Here is a 21,855-nt window from a genome sequence, read left to right on the forward strand (position 1 = left end):
TCAACTTATTACCGCTCCTTATTACAACCCAAAATGCCTCCCATGGCTCCACTCCCATGTCCGACAGCTGTAGGCCTCCCCACTCTCTCCCCACTTTCTGTTCCTTAACTTTAGTGTCTGTGGTTTGCATTCTTCCCCCATCCCACCCCCCCATCCCAACCACATCCACATGTTCTAGGGTTCATGCATGATGCTTCTTGTCTGTCTCTCTAATCTCTTCACATGCATTCTATTCATTCTTCAGCTTTCAGTTTAAATGTCACTGCCCCCAAAACATCCCTGAACCTGGCGACTTCAGGGAGTCATCCCATTACATCTTGATGGCACTTTGGACATCTTTCTCTGTTGCTGAGCACTTATTACATCTTCTTGTGGCTTTGTCTTCAAGGAAGACGCTTGAGAATCAGGCCCAGTTGTGTTTTTTTTATCATCGGTGAGAAGGGAATAAGTTGTTTCAGGGACCACATAGATCAATGGTTTTAGATTTAGTTGAACAAACCAGCCTCCACTCTGCACAAGCAGGTGGGAAGCAGAATCACACTACAAAGTGAAGATACTCAGGACAAGTATCATTCCAGCAACAGAAATAATGAAACAGATCACAGTGGTCAGCACCAGGGGTGTGGACAGTTCCTCCTACTCTCTGGACGCACGCACATACCTTACGCAAATGTTTTTATTTTTCATTTTTATATGTGTGGTAGAATACATATAATATAAAATTTACCATTTTAATCATTGTAAGTTCAGTGGCATTTAGTACATTCAAGACGTTGTGTAACCATCACCAGAATATTTTCATCTCCCCCCAAAAAAACCCCATAGTCGTTAGGCAACTGCCCTTTTCACCCTCCTCCTGGTCCCTAGAAACCATGAATCTGCTTTCAGTCTCAATGTATTTACCTATTTTGGATTTTTCATATAATATGAAACCTACTTTCGATTTTTCATGTAATATTATATAGTATGTGGTGATTCATGTCTGGCTTTTTTAACTTATCATAATGTTTTCAAGATTCATCCAAGTTGTAGCCTGTGTCAGTACTTCATTTCTTACAAGAAACAATATTTCATTATATGGCTATACATTTAGTTTACCCATTCATCAACTGATGGACATTTGTGATGTTTCCACTGTTTGACTCTTGTGAATAACACTACTCTGAATATTTGTGTACAAGTGATTGTTTCAACAAATGTTTCAATTTTAGGGGGCATATACCCGGGAGTAGAATTGCTTGTTCACATGGCAGTCGTATGTTTAACTTTTTGAGAAACAGCTTTCCACAGTAACCGCTCCATTTTACATTCCCAGTAGCAAAGTATGAGGGTTGTGATTTCTCCACACCCTTACCATACTTTTTTTTTTCTATTTTAAAAATTATCATCGTTCTAGGGTGGCCAGTTTGCTCAGCGGTTAGAGCACAGTGCTCATAACACCAAGGTTGCCAGTTCGATTCCCACATGGGCCACTGTGAGCTGTGCCCTCCACAACTAGATTGAAAAAACAACTTGACCTGGAGCTGATGTGTCCTGGAAAAACACAGTTCCCCAATATTCCCCAATAAAAATTAAAAACACAACAAAACAAAATCGGAATAAAGGAAAGATAATTAAAAAAAAATATCATCATTCTAGTAGATGTGAAATGGTAAACTCTAGTAGTTTTGATTTGAATTTCCCTTTAAAAATGACTTTGAGGAGGAAGAAGGAAGAGGACGAGAGGAAGGAGGAGCAGGAGCACGAGGGGGATGGAGAGGAGAAGGCCCCTGGGCCGCATGGCGCTCCTGCTTCACCACGCGCTGCCCAGCCCCCCGTCAGTCAGGGCTGAACCCCCACAGGATAAGGAAACCTGAGTGGGTACCAACAACCAAAGCTACAACTGTGACACAGGGCACTGCTGTGAATAGTCTCAGTGCTGCGACTGTTATGGGCGTCTCTGTTCTTCTCTCTGACCTATTGAAGAACGTCAGCAAGCTGATTACTATGCAGCAGGGTTTATTAGTAACACATTCTCAGGAAAGAGAACGGCCTAGCTGAGGTGGGGGGAAGACACCGAGACAGAGACAGAGACAGAGACAGAGAGAGAGGCCTGCCCCTTGTCCCAAGGACCTATAGTTTGCTGGGTTGAGTAAAGGAGTGACATTGATTTGGTGGGAAAAGGTGGTGCATGCTCTTCCGCAGGAGGGTGTGACCTCCTAAGCTGGGTGGAGGTCTGTTGACTCAGATCCTTGTCTTGCTCCAGACCACCTCTCGTCATCTGTTGTAAAGACAAATATGTGGTCGGAGGCAGTTAATCAAAGCTACTCATGAGTTTTTTCTGTTGTCGCCATGGACCCCCTCTCAGCCCTTCTCCTCCTACATTTTCTAACCTCTACCTGGTAACACAACTACCACTGTGAAGTCTGGTGGTTCGGGCTGGTGTGGACCCTGAGCATCACCCTGAGCTGCTGCTGCGTCTGCCACCACCCATCAGCCAGGCACCACCTTCAGGCCCAGCTTCGGCAACCGGACGTTTGCCTGATTGCCTACCGGGAAGCCCACAGTTACTCAGCACTGCCATTTTATTTCAGGTTTTTGCCAAACTATTTACTACGTCCTTCTGGGGAAGTGGGAACCGACCTCCAACTCCTCCCCTACCACACAGAGCCTTCTAGCTCCGGAAGCAGCAGCTGCCTGCACAGTGTGGCCCTGCAGATTTCCAGGCGCCCATCCCATCGGGCTCCCAGGGGGTACAGAGCAGCCCCTTGTCTGGGCCTAGGAGAAGCAGCAGGAGACCTCCGACATGCCAGCCAACCCAGCAGCCACCAACCCTCTGGGATGGAGCCCGGTGTCTCTGTGACCAGCCTGGGGGAGCTGGCCCCTGGGGCCTTCCTGGACAAGGATTCCAAATGTAAGGAGGAGCTGCGGAAAGATTACAGCTGCGAGCCGGGCAGTGCCCTCCTCCACAGCAAGCACAAGACGCCTGGCAGACATTGCCGCTTCCCGGTGACCTGGGCATTGAGGTGTGTGTGTGCAACTGGGGCCACCACGACGATGACCTGAGAGTTCAACACACTCATTGATGACCCTCTAGATGGGCCCCTGGACTTCTGCGACAGCTGCTATGTGTGGCCCCCTGGTGACAAGGAGGAAGAGCTCTGCCAGCCCTGGGAGGAGCAGCCCCCAGAGCCTGGGCACCCCCACCTGCTGCGGCCACCTGCGTGCCTGCTGCTCAACGCCATCGATGAGCAGGAACCCCCAGACTCCCAGAGCAGCGGCTCCCCCAGCTAGAGCAGGCCCTGCCTACCCAAGGACTTGGCAAAGCAAACAGGGTATGGGAGAAGCATTAAGTGACTTTCAGAGCAAGCGGTACTACCACTTGACTCTTTTCCTTTTTTCTTCCCCCCTCCCCCCACTCCTGCCCTTTTCTATATCTCCAGGTACAGTCTGGGGTATGGATGCCTCTCCTCCCACAGAAGTACAATGCTGTGACTCATTCCTCATACCCCATCCCCTCCCCTCCCCCCCCCTTCAAGTCATATCTCACTACCTGCTTGGGTCAGAGAGGTGTGTTTTAGGAGCCCCCAAGAAAGGGGGCTGAGACTGTGCCCTGCGATGACCCTTGGTGATGGAGTGTATTTTTGCCTTGGTGTTAGTGTAAGAGCACCTCCCTGTGTCTCAGTCTGGAGAGGCAGCATGCCTCGGCCCTGGCTGAAGCAGGAAGCCCGCAGAGAGCCCGGGGTTGTCACCTCTTGCTGCCAGTGTCTGTAGAGCCAGAATTGGGCTAATCCTGTGGGAGGATGAGAGTGGATGGGCAATTGTGTGGTAGGTTGGTAGGGGGTTTGTTGTCCTCTCAAATTCCAGGTGATGACATCGATGCATCACTGTGCATTTTTGAGGGGCCTTTTCCAGAAGGTTCTGGTTGGCCACAGGCTGGTTTAGGTGTAGAAGATTATACTGTCTTCTCTTTGGTTTGTCTTTCAAAAAAAAAAAAGAGAAAAAAGCAAGCTAAAAACAAGAACTTTACCAGTAGGCAGGCAAAAATCCTGTTCTGGAAAAAAGAAGTTTGTGGCTCTTTCCTAAGTTGGCCTTCAAAGAGCCTGGCTGTAATTGAGCCAGAAAGAGATGTTTTGTGTACCAGCTTGGGTGGGGGCTATCTCTGGCACTTCTGTGGGTGCACAGGAGGCCCTGAGCCATGGTGGTGGGTACAGGTGCAGCTGTCTGCATCTCTGCCCTTTGATTTGTGCTCACAGGTGACCAGGGCTCCCCCATCCCAAGCACACAGTCTGCAGGCCTTTGTGTCTCACTGTTCTCTGTGAACAAATGAGGAGGCGGTGGGTCCTGAGGGAGGGCAGCCTCACAGCCTGGCTCGCCCCCAGGATTTCCTCTTGATTTTGAATAAGGATTTTTTTTCTTTTTTTTTTAAACTGTCCACTTGGAAAAAATGTCTTGGTTATCTGTGGTTTCATGCCCTTTCCCTGCCCCCCCTTTGTGAGTGGGGTAACTAATTGTTGTAGCCTATGTAATGAATCTAAGTGGCTCCGGTAGAGGGGTGTTGTCTGCCCAGAAGGACAACAAGGTCCTTTTTACTGTAGTTTGGCTTCAGATAAGCAGTTGAGCTTTGATAGGAATCATCTGGAGAAAGCAAATCGCTGACACTAACATTCCCTGCCCAGCTCTGTTCAAGACTTTGGTTCTTCCCCCACTTTGGACTGTGATATTCAGACGAGGCATTGACATTATGGTAAGAAAGGAAAAAAAAAAAATGTATACAAAAATAGACAAATCCAAGGCTGTGAGGTGAATGAGTGTCTGCGTTTGGAGTCCACTAAACCAAAATCCGTGTTGAACAAAGTGAAGTCTGTATGCAATGACTTTTTGGATAACCTGTGTGTCTGTCTGTTGTGTGTGAGACCCCAGCCCTGTTTTCCTGTGAATATAATTTGAATGGCAACCATTCTGCTCACATTAACCACACATTTGAGGCAAATGTGGCCCTCACAAGGTTAATTTATTTTATGCATTTACTGTTTACTTAACAAATGTCTGACTGTGTATGCGGGTGTATTCAGCAGCATTGCCAACGGCAGTCCCCAGTGTTTGCCACAGATACTGTGCTTTGGTTTTACTCTGCCCATCACTGCAATTTGCACATTGCTCCATGGACAGTTGGAGGCCTGGTTCTGTTCCCTGTAAATGGAAACGTGTTCTGAACCTGGCTGTCTCCCTTGGCAGTTCCTGGCCCTCAGTATCAGTTCCCAGGAGGTGTCCACACCACTTGGGACAGAAGACGAAAGCGGAACTTTAAAGAAGCTTAACTGGATCTTCAATGACAAGCCTGGACTAGCTGTGGCCCAGACGTTGGCTCTGCCCAGAATTGCCAGAAAGGTTTGGCAAACACACAAACTTCCCTTACCTCCCTCTGTTGAGGTCCAGTGTATGCACGCAAGCTGGTATGTGGCGAGAATGGTTGGGAGTGCATTAGCAGTCCTCAGATGCCCTTCCTTCCATCATCTAAAAAACAAAAATCCCAAACAACTCACTGAACTGTCTCCAAGGAGAGCAAGTTTTACCAAAATGAATCCTTCTTCAGTTAACTAATTGGATGAATTCTGGCCCTCCTAAGTTTCCTTCCACAGTTAGAGTGGGGAACTGGTCTGAGTGTTAACTGCTGGGGTGGCTGCAGTGTCCTACCCGAAAGGCATGAGAAGAAGAAAATGGAACCAGTGGAGGTTGGCTTAGTTCCAGTGATCACAGTCTGGCCCCTGTGACAAGACATCACCCTGCATGGAGACAGAGGGAAATGGGGAGTTGAAGGAATGGTTAGGGGGTCAGAGGGATTTGATTGAGCCTGGTTTCCCATGTGAATGAGAAGGAAGACATTGGTTGAGGGTTTGGTGTTATAGTTGTAAGATTTGCAAATGTTGACACATTCTTAAGTGAGGCACGTCACCATTTGTCAGTTATTGTGTATATGTGTATTTTAAGCAATAAGATTCAGCTGGTGAGACTTTTCTGGGCACTCCTGGTGAGGCATTCCCTGTGCCATGATTGTTTTGATGACAGAATGGCTCTAACCACTGTGAGAAGCCCAGATAAAATTGATCCCCCCAATTTTTAAAAAAAATTACTTTGAGGAGAGTGGTTCAAGATGGTGGGGTCTAAACTCACCTCTTCCCATGGACACATCACATCTACAGTGACATATGGAATAATTTTCTGTGAAAAAGATCCAAGAAATAGCTGAACAGCTCCTCTACAACTAAGGATAAAAAGACCACATTGAGATGGATAGAAGCAGAGACTCAATCTTGCCAAGATTCCAACCTCTGGTGCAGTAACCCACAAGTGGGAAGGATATCAAAAACATGGAGCTCCTCCTTTAAAGAGTGAGGAGTTTGAGCCCCACACTGGGCACCCCAATCTTTGAGACCTGCACTGGAGACAAGAGCGCTGAAAATGTCTGCTTGAAAACCAACAGGATTTATGTCCAAGAAATTAAAAGGGCTGTAGGAAAGTAAAACACTGCTCTCATAGGGCTCACTTGCCCCAGGACCCAGTGCAAAAGCAAGGCTTTGTAAAGTGCCTAAACCATAAGTGAAAAAGATTCATTAACTAATCTTAAAGTGTCAGGTGGAGGGGCAGGGGTCTATTGGAACCCTCTCCAGGGACAGAGGAGCTGGCAGGTACCATTTTATGCTTTCCTTCTACCTCATTACTGTAGCACTGGCAGGTATCATTTTTGGCACCTTTACTCCATCATGTTAGCACTGCTTGCCACGCCCCAGCACTCTTCTACAGCCCTGCTCTGCCAAACACATCAGGCAGGCTGCCCTGGGCCTGGTGCCCCACTGTGGTCCTGCCAACACCTCTGCTAACCCAGTGGGTGTGCTGGCGTCAGCCCAGCACCCCACCAGACCTCACCTGCCTAATCCAGAGGGTCCATGTAGACCATACAGGGGATACCCCTTGAATGTCTTGTGTCAGTGGCCAGGGGTCTTGCATTTATGGCCTCATGGGACTGAAACAATCAGAAAGTTATCAGAAAGCTACTACCCCCAGGGCACTGCACAGACAACAGACTGAAACACGTCCCTAGTGTTCCTTGTGACCATTACTTCAGGACTGTGGGCGGTAGCTGTTTTGCATACACAGACACAAACATGAAAAATGAGGAGACAAAGCAATATATTTCATATGAAAGAACAAGATAAAATCCCAGAAAAAAAATCTTTGAAACAGAGATAAGTAATTTACTTAATAAAGACTACAAAATATTGTTCATAAATATGCTCATAGAATTCAGGAGAAGAATGGATGAACACAACGAGAACATCAACAAAGAGAAAGAAAATAGTAGAAAGTTCTAAATAGAAGTCACAGAGCTGAAGAATACAACAACTTACAAAAAAATACACTAGAGTGGGGTCAACAGCAGACTACATAAAGCAGAGGGAAGAATCCATGATCTGGAAGGCTAGTGGAAATCACCCAAATGGAGTAGCAAAAAGAGATAATTTTTGAAACTGAAGATAGCTTAAGGGACCTATGGGATAATACCAAGCAAAACAAAATTCGCATTATAGGGGTCCCAGAAGGAGAGGAGAGAGAGAGAAAGGGTCAGAAAATTTATTTGAAAAAAATAATGGCAGAAACTTCCCTAATCTGGGGATGGAAACAGACACCCAAATCCAGAAAGCCAGAAGAGTTCTAATTAAGACGAATCTAAAGAGATCCACATCAAGTCACGTTTCATAATCAAAATGTCAAAGGTTAAAGATAAAGAGAAAATCTTAAAAGGAGCAAAAGAAAAACAACTTGTTACATAAAAGGGAACCCCTATAAGAATATCAGCATATTTTTCAGCAGAAAGTTTACAAGCCAGAAGGGAGTGACACGATATGCTCAATGTGTTGAAAGCAAGAAACTTCCAACCAAGAATACTCTACCCAGCAAGGTTATCATTCAGTATCAGAGATAATAGTCTTCCAGACAAGCAAAACAGGAGTTCACCGCCATTCAACAGAACTTACAAGAAATGTTAAAGGGATTTCTTTGTGCTGAAAAGAAAGAGCACTAATGAATAACAAGTAAATGTAAGAAAGGAAAAATCTCACTTGTATAGGTAAATGTATATCGGAGGAATAAGACTAGCTAATTATAAAGCTAATGTGGAGGTTAAAAGACAAAAGTAGTGAACATAACCATAATTACAGCAAGTACTTAAGGAACACACAATAAAAAATAAAAGGATATGAGACGAAACATCAAATAACTAGGAGCAATAAAGAATGTAGCTTTAAAATGTGTTCAAACTTAACTTGCTATCTCCTTAAAATAGACCAGTATACATATAGACAGATATATGCGAGCCTCATGATAACCACAAAACAAAAATCTTTAGTAGATACACAAAAGATAATGAGAATGGAATCTAAACATAACCCTAAAAAAAAGTCATCAAACCACAAGAAAAGAGAGCAGGAGAAGACGAAAGGAAAAGAGAGAAACCACAAAACAGCCAGACAGCAAATAACAAAATGGCAATAAGTACATCCATAAGGGGTGAATAGCCTCTCATCTCCCAGTAATAAGGCCACTTTAGCAAAAAGAAGAGCATAGGACATACCTTGGGGCCACCCCGACTTTCCCAAATGGAAATAGCAAAGGATGCCTGATCCATGTGACCCCACAAGTCTTCTACTTTCCCCGTGTTCTTTTGTATGTTTCAAACTCCCCTGAGAAAACTCATCAAGTTCCTGACCTCACAATCCGAGCCCAAGGGCCAGAGTGTAGTCACTGCTCATGTAACCACAGCTGATGTTATTCAGATGAAAGAGACTGTGAGAGTCAGTGACCTTTTATTTACAGATTTGGAATTTCTAATTTGAATTAAGTGTGCAACATGGGACACTCCTGAAACGAAGACAGGAACTCAAATGCCACAAGGACACTACGTCTACTTCCATTTCTTCTTTTTAGTTGTCATTTAGTCCAGGACACACAACTTGTACATCTCAGGCACTGCTGCAGGCTGGAGATTCGGTGCTGAGGCTTCCCTGTAAAAGTCCCTGTTTTCATTTGGTTCATGGAGAGGGAAGAGAGAGAAAAGGAGAGGAGAGGAGAAGGAGGAGAAGGGAAGGGACGGACGGGGAGAGAAGAGGAAAATATGAATGAGAGAATGGGAGAAGTTGTGCAGGGCCCTGCATAAGCATTTGATGACTTTAGAGGTGATTACTGTCATTATCATATGCGTATGTTTCATTGATGTTCTGGACAAAAATGTCTACAGCCATCGTAAGGTCATGACCTGATGATCTACATCCAGTAGATCATGACCCCAAAAGTTATGACAACAGGATGAGTGAAAGATTTTCACTTGTCTCCTTCATAGGAATTCATCTTCTCTAAGCTTGAATATACTTGATCTGAGGGACACGGGAGAAGTTTTCCCTCTGAGAAAAACCACATGGGATCAGAAGGTGAAGGAGCCACTCCCAGGAGGGAGACTGACAGTGCACTTGATTGCTAATTTTCTTTTCCCTTTTTTTGAAGCTATGTGTAAACTGCACAGTTGGTGGTGTAACATCTGTTTTCCCTAGTAGATGCAGCCAAGTGATTCGTAACAGAGCAGGCTCTGAGCCCTGGCCCAGCTTCAGGCGGTGCAGTGTGATGTTGGCAGCCTGCGTTTCCAGCCTGTGTTGAGTCCTGTGTGTGTGGGGTGAGGGAGCAGGAGAAATGAAACTGGGATGGGTCTTCTTCTGCACAGAAGGGCCCTTAGGCTTTCTCAGCATATGTGATCCCACAGGGTCCAGCTGAACAACAGCATTACAGGGAGGACAGGCAGGCTGCCTGGAAAAGGAGAGGTTTGAACTTCAGGCACCAATTCTCAGAAAGTCAGTATGTCAGGACAAACATGTTGAAATAGATATACCCTGAATACAGAGCTTTCATTCATTCATTCATTCATTCATTCATTCATTCAATATTCCTGGAGCACCTGCTCTGTCATCAGCCCTGTGCTAGCTGCTGCTGGGGACCCAGTGATGACTTAGTCCCAGACCCTGTCCTTTTGGTTCTCATGCCCAGTGGGGGATACAGAACACTGCAGAAAATGATGACCCAGAGAGAGTAGGGATGGGAAGGAGGGCCAAAGGCATCAGGGATGACTTCCTGGAGGAAGGGACATCTGAGCTTTTAAGAATGAGCAAGAACTTTGACTACTTCAGTGGGGCTCAGCCCTAGATGGGCAGAGGGCAGAGGGCCAGTCACCTCGTGGGTCTTGATGAGGATTTTGGACTTAACCTGAGCGCACTGGGAGCCACAGACAGGACCTAAGCAGGGTATGGAAGTGGTGAGATTTGAGTCTGTGGAAGATCCCAGTGTCCATCTCCTGTGAGAGAGTGGACAGAAAGGTGAGACAGGAAGCAGGAGACCAGGAAGGAAGCTTCTGAAAGTAGAAATAATGGTGCAATTACCAGAGTCCTAAATGTCTAATCTCTAATAGGGGACAGCACGCTCCTCTCCCAGCATACTTCTCCCCCTGCTCTTCTGGCCTCTCATCTCTTATTGCTGCAGGGTGAAGAAGTATTGTCCAAACCATGGATCATGCCACTCTTTCAGCTTGTAAAACCAATGAGTTTGTCCTAATGGGTACTTTTACAATTAAAATAGAATCGATTGAAACTAGAATAGTGTACACTGCATAGAATGTAAACCATTACTGAGTAATTAAACTTTCTTTTGTACTGTGTGTAACCCACAGGATGTTGTAATATCTATTTTTCCTAGTGAGTCATGTACAAACAGTTAATTAACATGGAGTGGAAAGACTTCGGGCACAGACTTGCTATCTTCTTTTGTGAGAGCCCCTGACTTAGCTGCCCCATCACGTCTTCTAAAAATGGGTTCAGTTCTCATGTCCTCTGTCCCAGGTACTTCCTCGGAGACTGCACATAGGTCCTGCACCCAGCTGGATGTCTCTGCCAAATAGAGGGTGAGGTTGGTCTTGATACCAGTCAGTTCTGGAAACAGGTTCCCTGGGGCAAGGTTGGGTTTGATGTCTCAGGACGGAAAAGTGCAGCCCGCCCTCCTGGGCTTGGATCCTAGTCTCTGTAGGCGGCTGAGTCAAGACTTGGGTGGAAAAGTTGAGGGCGATCAGGGCAGGGCATGGACACCTCGGAGGCTGTGTTGGTGAAAAGGCATCGAGGGCCAGTCCGTGGACTCTGAGAGGCTCTGACTCAACAGTGATGGTTTGGGGGTCAGATAGCCCTGGATTTGAATCTTTACACTTTCTCAAAGGGTCAAATAGACCATTCCCAAGTAGCACTGTTCATCTCCCTGTGTAAGAAGCAGCTCCAATTACTCATGTTTGACTCTGACAGCTGTGAGCCCCACCTCACTCACTTTCACTACACACCTGGGCTGACCACACGCTCCTTCCCTTGGCAGCAGAACAACGTTCAAACCCTGTACCCTGCCCATGTGCAGGAACCTCACCCTGACCTTAGGTCCTAGACAAAAAAAAAGTCGAGATCAACATTCCACTTCATACCTGTTTCACACAGGACTGCACCTGAGCCCTTCTCCTTGGGGGAGCATGGTTGCTGTTTCCGGGGTGAAAGAAAAGCATTATTTCGTATTTGGTGGTATCTGAGTGTCGTTCTGTCATCCATCCTAATTCCTGGGCAGGCGTCTGTACAGTAGGGGACTGACAGCCCGCCCACGCAGTGTAAACAATCCTCAACGAGCTGCTTCTACATCCCCCACCCCTGTGCTGCCCATTCTGAGTCGCCTCTGTTTGGGGATGAGTCTCACATCTCTACTAGCACTAAAGCTACTGGACAGGGACCAGGGCTGCCTCAGTCACCATCATGTTCCCTCTGCAAAAGGTGCTCAGGATCCCCTGGTAAATAAGAGTCTACTGGAGGTGCCATTGGGTGTATTCTCTCTGCCCCGTTCTCTGCTGTCAGGGAGACCCTAGCACGAAGCCTCACTGCAGGTCACAGACACAGCCTGGACTGGACCCAGACACCCCAAATCCCAGCCAGAGATCCTCCATCAATGTCAGGCCCAGCCCCTCTGGAAAGGGCAAGTAAGACCCGATTTTAGGTGCCCTGAAACAAGCCCCAAGTAAGACAGCTTATGCGGTGGTGCTGGGTGACCTGTGCTTCTGGAATGTGAAACAGACAAAACACCGCTAATTTTCTAATGTCACAGGCTTCCCATTAGCACCAGCTGCTAAAGAGGCTGAATTTCCTCCTCGTTGCATAGGGTGTTATTTCCCTCTGGCCTCAGGGAGTCCTTTCAAGAGAACAAGCAGAAATTTGGTGGAACTTCCTGTTTTCAGAAAGAATGTCAGGTATGTGGGTTGTGCTTGAGAAGGAGGGGCCAGAGGGCCCAACCTCCAGTGTCTGATCGGGTGGGGCAGTGCCCTTTGTTCCACCTGCAGATTTCCACCTTACAGTCTAGTCTCTGCTACGTGTCACAGGCCAGTTGTTACCTGCCAACACCTGGATGGTCAAGCCTGATCCCTTTCTGCTTCAGATGTTCTGCAGCAGCAATAAGAACTTCAGAAAAAAGAAAGCACTCCAATTACTATAAATAGAAGGAGCTTTATTTAATACATGGGATCTGACCAACTCTGTGCCAGGACTGCATTACTGAGTCCATGCCAGGACCCCAGAAATGACCTGTAACAACACCTCTGAATTGGAAACTTTCATTTTTTTTAAAAATAAAAAATGTAAGGGAAAACTATCTAGCATACACAATACAGAAGTTCCCCAAATACAAGGTAATCCTGCCTTCTAATTTGAAAGAAGAATTTGCAACTAGATAGATTTAGATAGGAGATCTATCATGTGTGGATGCTGGGATGACTGAGTGTCTCTTTTCTTGGGGACAACTCTCTGAAATGGCCCCACTGTACACAGGTCTAGGCAACCTCCATTCTCACCATCACCTGGTCTGTGCAAACAGATTCCAATTCCTTCCTCCCAACAGGACATAGAAATACGATTGGGAATGGACAGTAATGGTAAGGGACGCAGGCAGATGGTGATGACCTTGGACATTTCACCAAAAATCCTCTCGCGTTATTAGGTAAGTGGGACTTACTAACTTAAGTCCCACTGCTGGAATTTTAGTGCATTTCACTTACCATCCCCTGGACACGGTATATTTTGTGAGAGAGTACACTCTCAATACAGGTTGTTGGTAGGACGTCAGTCATTTTTAAAGGACAGAAGATTCAGGAAGTTACACCCATAAAAATTGCACCTGGCCTGAAAATGATTAGCAGGGATAGTGTGAGAGGCGCTGGGGGAAATGGAGATGCAGAGACACAGAGCAAGAACAACAGAGACAAGGGCTGATGGTCAGAGGACTCACAACCCAGTGAGACACGAGGTAGCTTGGCAGTCTGGGTATCAGTAAAGCAGGACTAAACAAACCCATTAGGAAGACAGAAGTACGTTGACACTTGAACAATTACAGTGGTCACAGAATCTCCAATCACTATTTGACATAGCATAACTAATGTTAAATGTTTTAATAAATATTTTGTGGAAACTGTTTTACGTGTTTATTGAGTTTTAGTGTAAAACTCATCTAACGTACAAAAAAGTATGTATACTAGGTGTGATCAAACAATATGGTGAATGTTTAAATTAAAAAAAATTATTACAGTAAAAGACACATTGCCATTAATCCCCCTCAAAATACTCCCCTCACTTTGAACACACTTATCCCACCGTTCTTGCCACTTTCTGAAGCAGTTCTGGAAGTCCTCTTTTGTGAGTGTTTTTGGTTGCCCTGTCATGGCTGCCTCGATGTCCTGAAGCATTTTGACTTTGGTGAAGAGCCAGAAGTGAATCCACTGAATAAGGTGGATGAGGACACAGCGTAATGTTTTCATCTGACAGAAATTGCCGTCCCAGAATGTCAATGGGTGACACAGACGTTGTCATAATGGAGGATGACTTTGGCACACTTTAAAACACACCTTCTCTCAACCGTAGCTCACACCTGACTGACTGCGCCAAACAAGTTGAAACTTGTCACACACTGTTACTAAGGTTCGTTGCCCGCTTACCATATTAAAGATCCCTGCCTTTCCATTGGATGGTGTTTGCAGCAGCATTCATCGTATTTTGTGATCACAATGGAAAGGCTTCGTGTCACACGTTGCTTCTGGTATGGCAATTTGGCAATTTCTGTCAAATAAAAACATTATGGTGTGTCCTCATCCACCTTATTCACCAGATCTGGCACCGTGTGACTTCTGGCTCTTCCCCAAAGTCAAAATGCTGCAGGATATCAAGGCAGCCGTGACAACGCAACTAAAGACACTCACGAAAGAGGACTTCCAGAACCACTTCAGAAAGTGGCAAGAACGATGGGATAAGTGTGTTTGAAGCGAGGGGGAGTATTTTGAGGGGGATTAATGGCAATGTGTCTTTCACTGTAATAATTTTTTTTAAATTTAAACATTTACCGTATTTTTATTTTTTATCATACCTCATATGAACATTAAGTAAATGTGGAAAGAAATCACCTGTTTCCACAACTTAAAAAGCACTTGAACGTTTTGAGCGCTATAGTTTAAAAAATTATTTCCTACACCTGCTCACACAACTATACATATGTTTCTATTTTTAAAAAAGCAAGAAAACAACTCAGCTCATCCGAATGCTGCTTTGTACCCGACATTATCCCTTAAGGAGAACCGTGCAGTCTTCAGTATATGCAGATGCAACAGCAAAACTAGCATGAATTTCTTTTTACTTCCTCACAATGTCACCGATAGAAGATTTGTTCTTACCGCAGATCTGGCCTGAATATGTGTCTCTTGCAGGTCAGAAGCATGGCTGTCAAGGACCGGAGAGCCACTCGTTTGAAATGTAATCATTAAAAAGGAGAAAACAATGACATTGTAATAACTTTGCATTGTGACAGGTAGTGACTAGACTTAGAGTGAGGATCACCTTGTAAGGTATAGAAATGTCACATCACTGTATTGTACCCCTCAAACTAAGATAACATTGCATGCCCACTATACTTAAACAAAGGATAAAGCTCTGTCTCGGTGGCAGGATGGGATCCCCAGTTCCCTAACTGCCAGCTAACAAACCCAGCCGGCCTCACCGTATCTACACTCGCCAACCCTTTGAACTTTTTCATGTACTTGACGCCAGTCCCCATCTCCCCACACGCCCTTCCCTCACTCTCCTCTGAAAATGCTCCCTCACCTTTGCACAAATCAGGATGGATTCAGCTCTTTCCCCTACTGCTATCATTTACTGAATACAATCTGTTTTTACCATTGTCACTAATTCCTGGCCGTGTCTACCTTTGTTAGCTGGTGTCTCGCCTCCATCTGGATCACAACCACCGTGGGACATCTGGACCTCTCAGCCTGGGCAGTGACGTCTGTCCCATCTCCGGTCGGCTGGCTTGCTTGGGTAGCCAGTGGTCAGTTTGACTCAAAGCCAGTGCTCCGGGCAAATGTCCGTTGAAGCGTGGTGAGGACAGGCTTTGGTTCTCACGATTTTCCACATAGTCTTTGAAGCTGGTTAGAGTCCTAGACTTCTTTGGGAGATAACTCCTGAGCTGGAAGGCCTTCCTCCTGGCTGTCTGTGTATGAGGCCTCTGTCCTCTCTATCGGATCCTGCTTCTCCCTCCTGCTCCAGCCCCTGCTGACTACATGCCTCACCCCTGAGGTCCTAATAATGTCGTTTTCTTCTCTTTGGTGAAATTTGTACTAAAGACTCTCTTGAATGGCAATGCTCCTTGGGGCTCCCGAGATATCCCCAAATAAGTCCACTAAGAGGATCCTTAAGGCAAAAAGGCACAGAAAATCTGGGACACAACAATAGTTTACTTATTTCATCTGCTCTGAAGAAACTGAAGAAATAGCAAAATAATTGAAGCCTCACCCAACCTGTTGAGGTTTTCAAACTATGTTTTCAGAATTATTTTTCTGTCCCAGGAAACCCCACAGCACCCCTATAATCTTCTCCCAGCTCTCCCCTGCATCCTTCTGTCCCAGGGTATCCTCCACTGATGGAAGCCCCTCAACTCCCTGAAACCCTAAGACTCACTGGGCCCCCTTCTCAAGCAGATGAAGCCCAGGTCAGCAGGCACCCATTCTCAAGTGACACTGACAGAAGAAATAACACTAAACCTTGGTGTGGTCCAAATTTCATGCCATCACTGAGGACTTTCCTGTCCCTGAAAGGAAACAATTTAGAATTGCTATGGGAACATACTGTCCAGCATTCGCCGATGTATATCAACTTATCCACCAATTGGTTGGACCTGAGGATGTCTCCCTCTGATTTGAAAAAGCTAAAGGCATCAACCACCATCCCTAAAAAAACTTCGAGTCTCGAACTCCACCTGACTCCTGTTGGAGACTGAGAAATAAGAGAAAAATGATTGGGAGCCCTATCTCATGTATATCCCACGAAAATGGTCATGTATCCAAATTGTAAAGAGCAGAGGGATGAAACTGTGGCTAATTGTCACCATAAATAATGAGAACATGGAAAGAGCATTTGGGAACTTTTAAAGCTGCACATAACTCCCTTCTCAGTTCTGCCTCCTTGGTAAACCTGTTAGGAATAGATCTTCTCATGAGTTGAGGTATCAAAATTCTTTGTGTCCTTAAGAGACTCCTTCTAAAGGTCCTCGATTCTTCCCCCTCATGTTTATGTCTGACTTCCCTGACTTTCTGTGCTTCTCCCACCTAGCACACATTTACCTAATGATTTAAATAACTGTTAGACAATAACCCTTCTTCTTTGTGGCCAACAAACTCCACAGACATTGGACATAGATGGAATGCAAAGCTCCTTGAGGTAGAAGAGCTTTCCATGGCCCTCCCCAAGATCATTGAAAACCAGAGCAACTTGAGGGGCTCCACCCAAAATCCAAGGTTTATTAGACAACAAACTTCCAAATCCACTTCCGGTCCATGCAGCACCCCATTCTGGCCATTAAAAAGCCAAGTGAAAAAGGTTATTGGCCAGTCCAAGGTCTGAGCTCCATCAATAAATCATCGATCCCAGATTTCCCCTGATGCCTAACCCACAGACTGCCCTGTGTGGGATCCCTTCCAACACCCAGTAGTTCATGGTCACCGATTCAGCTTTTTCTTTTCTTTTATTCTTTTTTAAATTCTTGCTCATAAAGATTCCCAGTAGATTCCCAATATTTGTTTGCCTTGGCCTGAGAAAATCAGCAATATATTATATCTGGATTTTATGCCCCAAGGATTCACTGAGGCCCCAATGCACTTCTCGCACACCATGAATGCAAATTTGAGGGACTTAAATTCCCAGGAAATTCCACTTCACCCAATATGTGGATGATCTTTTCTTATGTTATGCCAGCTCATTTCTGGACAGAGTACATTCTTAAGGCATTAGCAACAAAGCACCACAAGGTGGCGAAAAGACAAAAGGAACACGTCTTCTTGTGTGTCTGATATCTGGGTCGTGATATCTCAGCTACAGGAAAAATTATCTCCACCGACTGAGCTTCTATTACCCAACATATTTCTCTCCTGGAGACAAAATGACAGTTGAGAGGTTTGGGGGTCTTGTGGGCTATTGTTGTAGGATATGCAGCCCTAATTTCTCTATGATTCCCAGTGGGAGTCATCTCCGGACCCAGGAGTCTGAATCCCTCATTCAAAAATGCTTCTCAGAACCTTAAGTACTCTTTACTTTCACCCCCCCCCCCCACATAGACTTCCTAATTTCTCCCTACCTTTTTCTTTGTTTTTCCTTGTTTGTGCATGAATGAGAGGGTCATACCCTTGGAGTATAAAATCCAAAACATAACAGTATACCTGGACTTTATATGCTAGAGACCTTTAGGGTATTATAGGTTAGCCCTGGACCCAGCAGCTGAGAAATATCCCCTTACATGTGAGCCATGGCTGGGACTGCTAACTTATCCAGACTGTAAGCTACCTGCCGGCGAGTCTCGGTTATCAGATGGGCTGTCGCGGTATCACAGTGCTTGTGTTCAAGTAACTCTTACCTCACTTAATAATGGCCCCAAAACACAAGAGTAGTGATGCTGGCAATTTGGATATGCCACAGAGAAGCCGTAAAGTGCTTTTTTAAAGTGCAAAGGTGCAAGTTGTTGACTTAATAAGGAAAGAAAAAGAAGATCGTATGCTGAGGTTGCTAAGATCTGTGGTAAGAACAAATCTTCTGTCAGTGACATTGTGAAGAAAGAAAAAGAAATTCATGCTAGTTTTGCTGTTGCATCTCAAACTGCAAAAGCTATGGCCACAGTGTGTAATAAATGCTTAGTTGAGATGGAAAAGGCATTACATTTGTGGCTGGAAGACGTGAACAGAAAACGTGTTCCTGTTGATGACAACGTGTTGTGCCAAAAAGCACTGAGCCCAGGCACAGACTTCACAAGGGATCTCCTGAAACTAGTGACACCAAGCCATTTACTGCAAGTAAGGGATGGTTACAAGATTCAGGCATAGGTTTAAACTGAATAATATAGAAATGACTGGGGAAGCTGCGTCTGCCAATGAAGAAGTTGCTGAGGGTTTGGTACTATCCACGGTTTCAGACATCCACTGGGGCTCTTGCAACGTCTCGCCCACTGGTAAGAGGCGGGGGTGGGGGATGGGGATGGGGCTGCTGTATGAGACAAACAACGTTTGAACCTTTTAGCTTTTATTGAAGCAAAGGATTGCCACTCGCCTCATCTGTCAGATAAACATAAACCTGAAAAAACTCTGTGGGTGGAACAAGGAAAGGAAACTGCCCTCGGACACTTCACTTACTGACAAATAGACTTGACCCAGTTACCGAAGCCATAAGCCTGCCAACGCGTGCTTGCGCTCACCTGCACATTTTCTAAATGGTTAGAGGCTTTCCCCAGCCGTAAGAGTTGCCAAGGATTTCCTGGAATGAGTCTTCCCAACGTGGGATGTCCCTTCTACCATTTCTAGTGACACGATCACTTTTCACTGGCAAAATTATACAGAAACTCGAAATGGCAGCACACATTAGTCAAAGATTTCACTGTTCTTACCATCCTCTTCATCATAACATGGGAGAAAGAAACAAAAGGGGAGGGAGAGAAGAGGGAGGGAGGGAGAGAGACAGAGGGAGACAGAGAGAGAGAGAGAGATATTGTAATAAAGGATGGAGGAGAGAGAAGGGCAGACATGGAGAACAGGGCAGAGCCACCATCTTGGACAGATGGGCACAAAGACCCTCCCCCCTTCCCTGCATCCCTAATTCTGCAGTGAGGACAGAACTTTACCTGTGATAAAGCAGGTCATTAGAAGAGGGACCAAGAGACACTTCCGGCCATTACCTTCATCATGAAGGACCCCTGGGGTCTGAGTTCCCAGGATTGCACTGCTCAGAGAAGACCCTGAAGGTACTTTCCAGACTTCTGGGTCCTGCCCAAGGGTGCCACAGTGTCGTCATAGCAACAGTTCTGTTGGGGGTCATAGAACTTGTTCCCACAAGTCATGTGCAGCTGGCACAGCATGACGTGAGCATCCGTGGGGGACACTGGAGGAGACAGAGCTGGTGTGGTTCAAGGTGTGTAGTTCCTTTTTTTCTTTTTTCTTCTCTGCATGGACCAGAGCCCTTTTGTGCTACATGTTAAAGTAGGAAAATTGTTGTGTACTTGCAATATGTGTCTCATGGGCAGAATCTCTCTCAGAGACATCTGGGTGGTGTTGGATAGACCGTGGGGCCCAGCCAGGGCGTGGGTCCCCAGCCAGGCAGGACGCTGGGAGCAGCTGAACACCATCCTGGTCACTGGGAACACGATGGGGTATGAAGAGCCAGGAGTCTGCTGTGAGCAGCAGTATAGAGAGAGCTGAGGAGAGGCACACACGGGCTTCTGAGCACCTTTACAGAGCTGCTTGGTGCCCACCACCCAAACTGTCCGCATGGGAATTGGTCAGCACCTACTTAATACTCACAAGGTGAAACAAAGCTGGAGAGAGAGTCACCATAGCTGGGAATGGACTTGTCCTATCACAGGCCAACTCCAGGATTTGGTATGAATGGTTCCACAATGGAATGCTTGTCTAACATTCACATCGAGCCACTCACTAACCTCACATGCACACGAGGGCATCTTTGCTACCTGCTTGTTTCGGGACTGAACCAAGGACTGATGTGCACAGATCAAAGTCATATCAGGGAAATTGTTTTTGCCAAGGATTGGCTCTGGGTGAAATTGGAGGAACTTTAAAAGTGAATATTCCCTCACTTGCCACATGAGGGCGCCAGAACAGAGGTTATTTATTCAGAAGACTTGACTGTTCACCATCTCTGACTTGTTACCACACACCAGCACCACTTGTACACCTACTGGGTCAGTGTCATGCGGGGTGTTATGCGGGGTCTTTGGTCCTGCTTCCTGCATAAGAACGCAGGACATGGTGAAGCCAAAGAAACACCCACGGAGCCATAGATAGAGGAGTCATACCACTATAGTCTTGCTGGCGGCTGGGTTTGGGACACAGGAAACAGGAGTCACATGATCTGCAACCTGATGTCCGCTTCTCTGCCAACTGACCCCACTTGCTACCTGCAATCCACACTTGCTGGCTTAGCCACGGCAGTTATATGCTTAGCCACGGCAGTTATATCAGTGGCTAATGGTTAACCGGTAACAGTTGATGGCCATCTGATTACAAGTGATGGCCATCTACTACCTGGGCCAGCACCTTTCCATGGTGAGGCCAAGAGCCTTGAAACTGCTCTCTGGGACTCTGTCCACACAGTCAGCTTCTCTCAGATTCCCAAATGATGATTTTTTTTTTCTTAAAGATTTTATTGGGGAAGGGGAACAGGACTTTATTGGGGAACAGTGTGTACTTCAGGACTTTTTTTTCCAAGTCAAGTTGTTGTCCTTTCGATCTTAGTTGTGGAGGGTTCTGTTCAGCTTCAAGTTGTTGTCCTTTCAGTCTTAGTTGTGGAGGGCGCAGCTCAGCTCCAGGTCCAGTTGCCTTTGTTAGTTGCAGGGGGCACAGCCCACCATCCCTTGCAGGAGTCGAAACCGGCAACCTTGTGGTTGAGAGGGCATGCTCCAACCAACTGAACCATCCGGGAGCTCAGCGGCAGCTCAGCTCAAGGTGCCGTGTTCAATCTTAGTTGCAGGGGGCAGAGCCCACCATCCCTTGCGGGACTCGAGGAATTGAACTGGCAACCTTGTGGTTGAGAGCCCACTGGCCCATGTGGGAATCGAACCAGCAGCCTTCGGAGTTAGGAGCACTGAGCTCTAACCGCCTGAGCCACTGGGCCGGCCCCCAAATGATGATTTTAACCTTCACCCTTGTCATATGTTTTACGACCCAATTCCCCCCCACCGTGAGACGACCTCATCTGCTTTTTCAAAGTGAAAATTCAAAACCTTCAAAGAGTTCCCCCATCTCCTGTAAATTACCACAGCATTCATGCCTGATATACTCTGCACGAAGCCCTTGCCTCCCACTGACATAATGAAGGACTGAACCTTGTGAATCATCTCCTGTCTCCCCAGAGTATCAGCCTGTCTCTGTGAACTGGCTCCTTTTCGCCTGTACTTAAACAAGACTCAGGGCTTCTCATCTTTAATAAAACCTTCCCTCCACACGCCTTTCCTGCTCTCCAATCTTTCCTGCCAGAGTCAAACTTCTTGTTGAAGTTGTTCAAATGCATCTCCAATTTCTCTCATTCTCTAGCTTCAGTCTGGCACCTGCCCCCCAACAAGCGACAAAAACCACCCACATAAAGAAGAGGGCATGCCCGTTCATCTACGAACCAATGGCCACTGACTGAGAGTCTTCCTATCCACGTTGACGATAAATGCTTGAGAAGGGGAGGG

The 21,855-nt window shown here is 46.1% G+C and overlaps 1 pseudogene; it reads left to right on the forward strand.

Annotated features, from left to right (window-relative positions):
* Positions 1 to 1,751: 1,751 nt before the first annotated feature.
* LOC109458723 (WW domain binding protein 1-like) lies at positions 1,752 to 3,273 on the forward strand (annotated as a pseudogene).
* The last annotated feature ends 18,582 nt before the right edge of the window (positions 3,274 to 21,855 follow it).

This window comes from Rhinolophus sinicus, linkage group LG11 (assembly GCF_036562045.2).
Source record: "Rhinolophus sinicus isolate RSC01 linkage group LG11, ASM3656204v1, whole genome shotgun sequence".
Classification (NCBI taxonomy): Eukaryota; Metazoa; Chordata; class Mammalia; order Chiroptera; family Rhinolophidae; genus Rhinolophus; species Rhinolophus sinicus.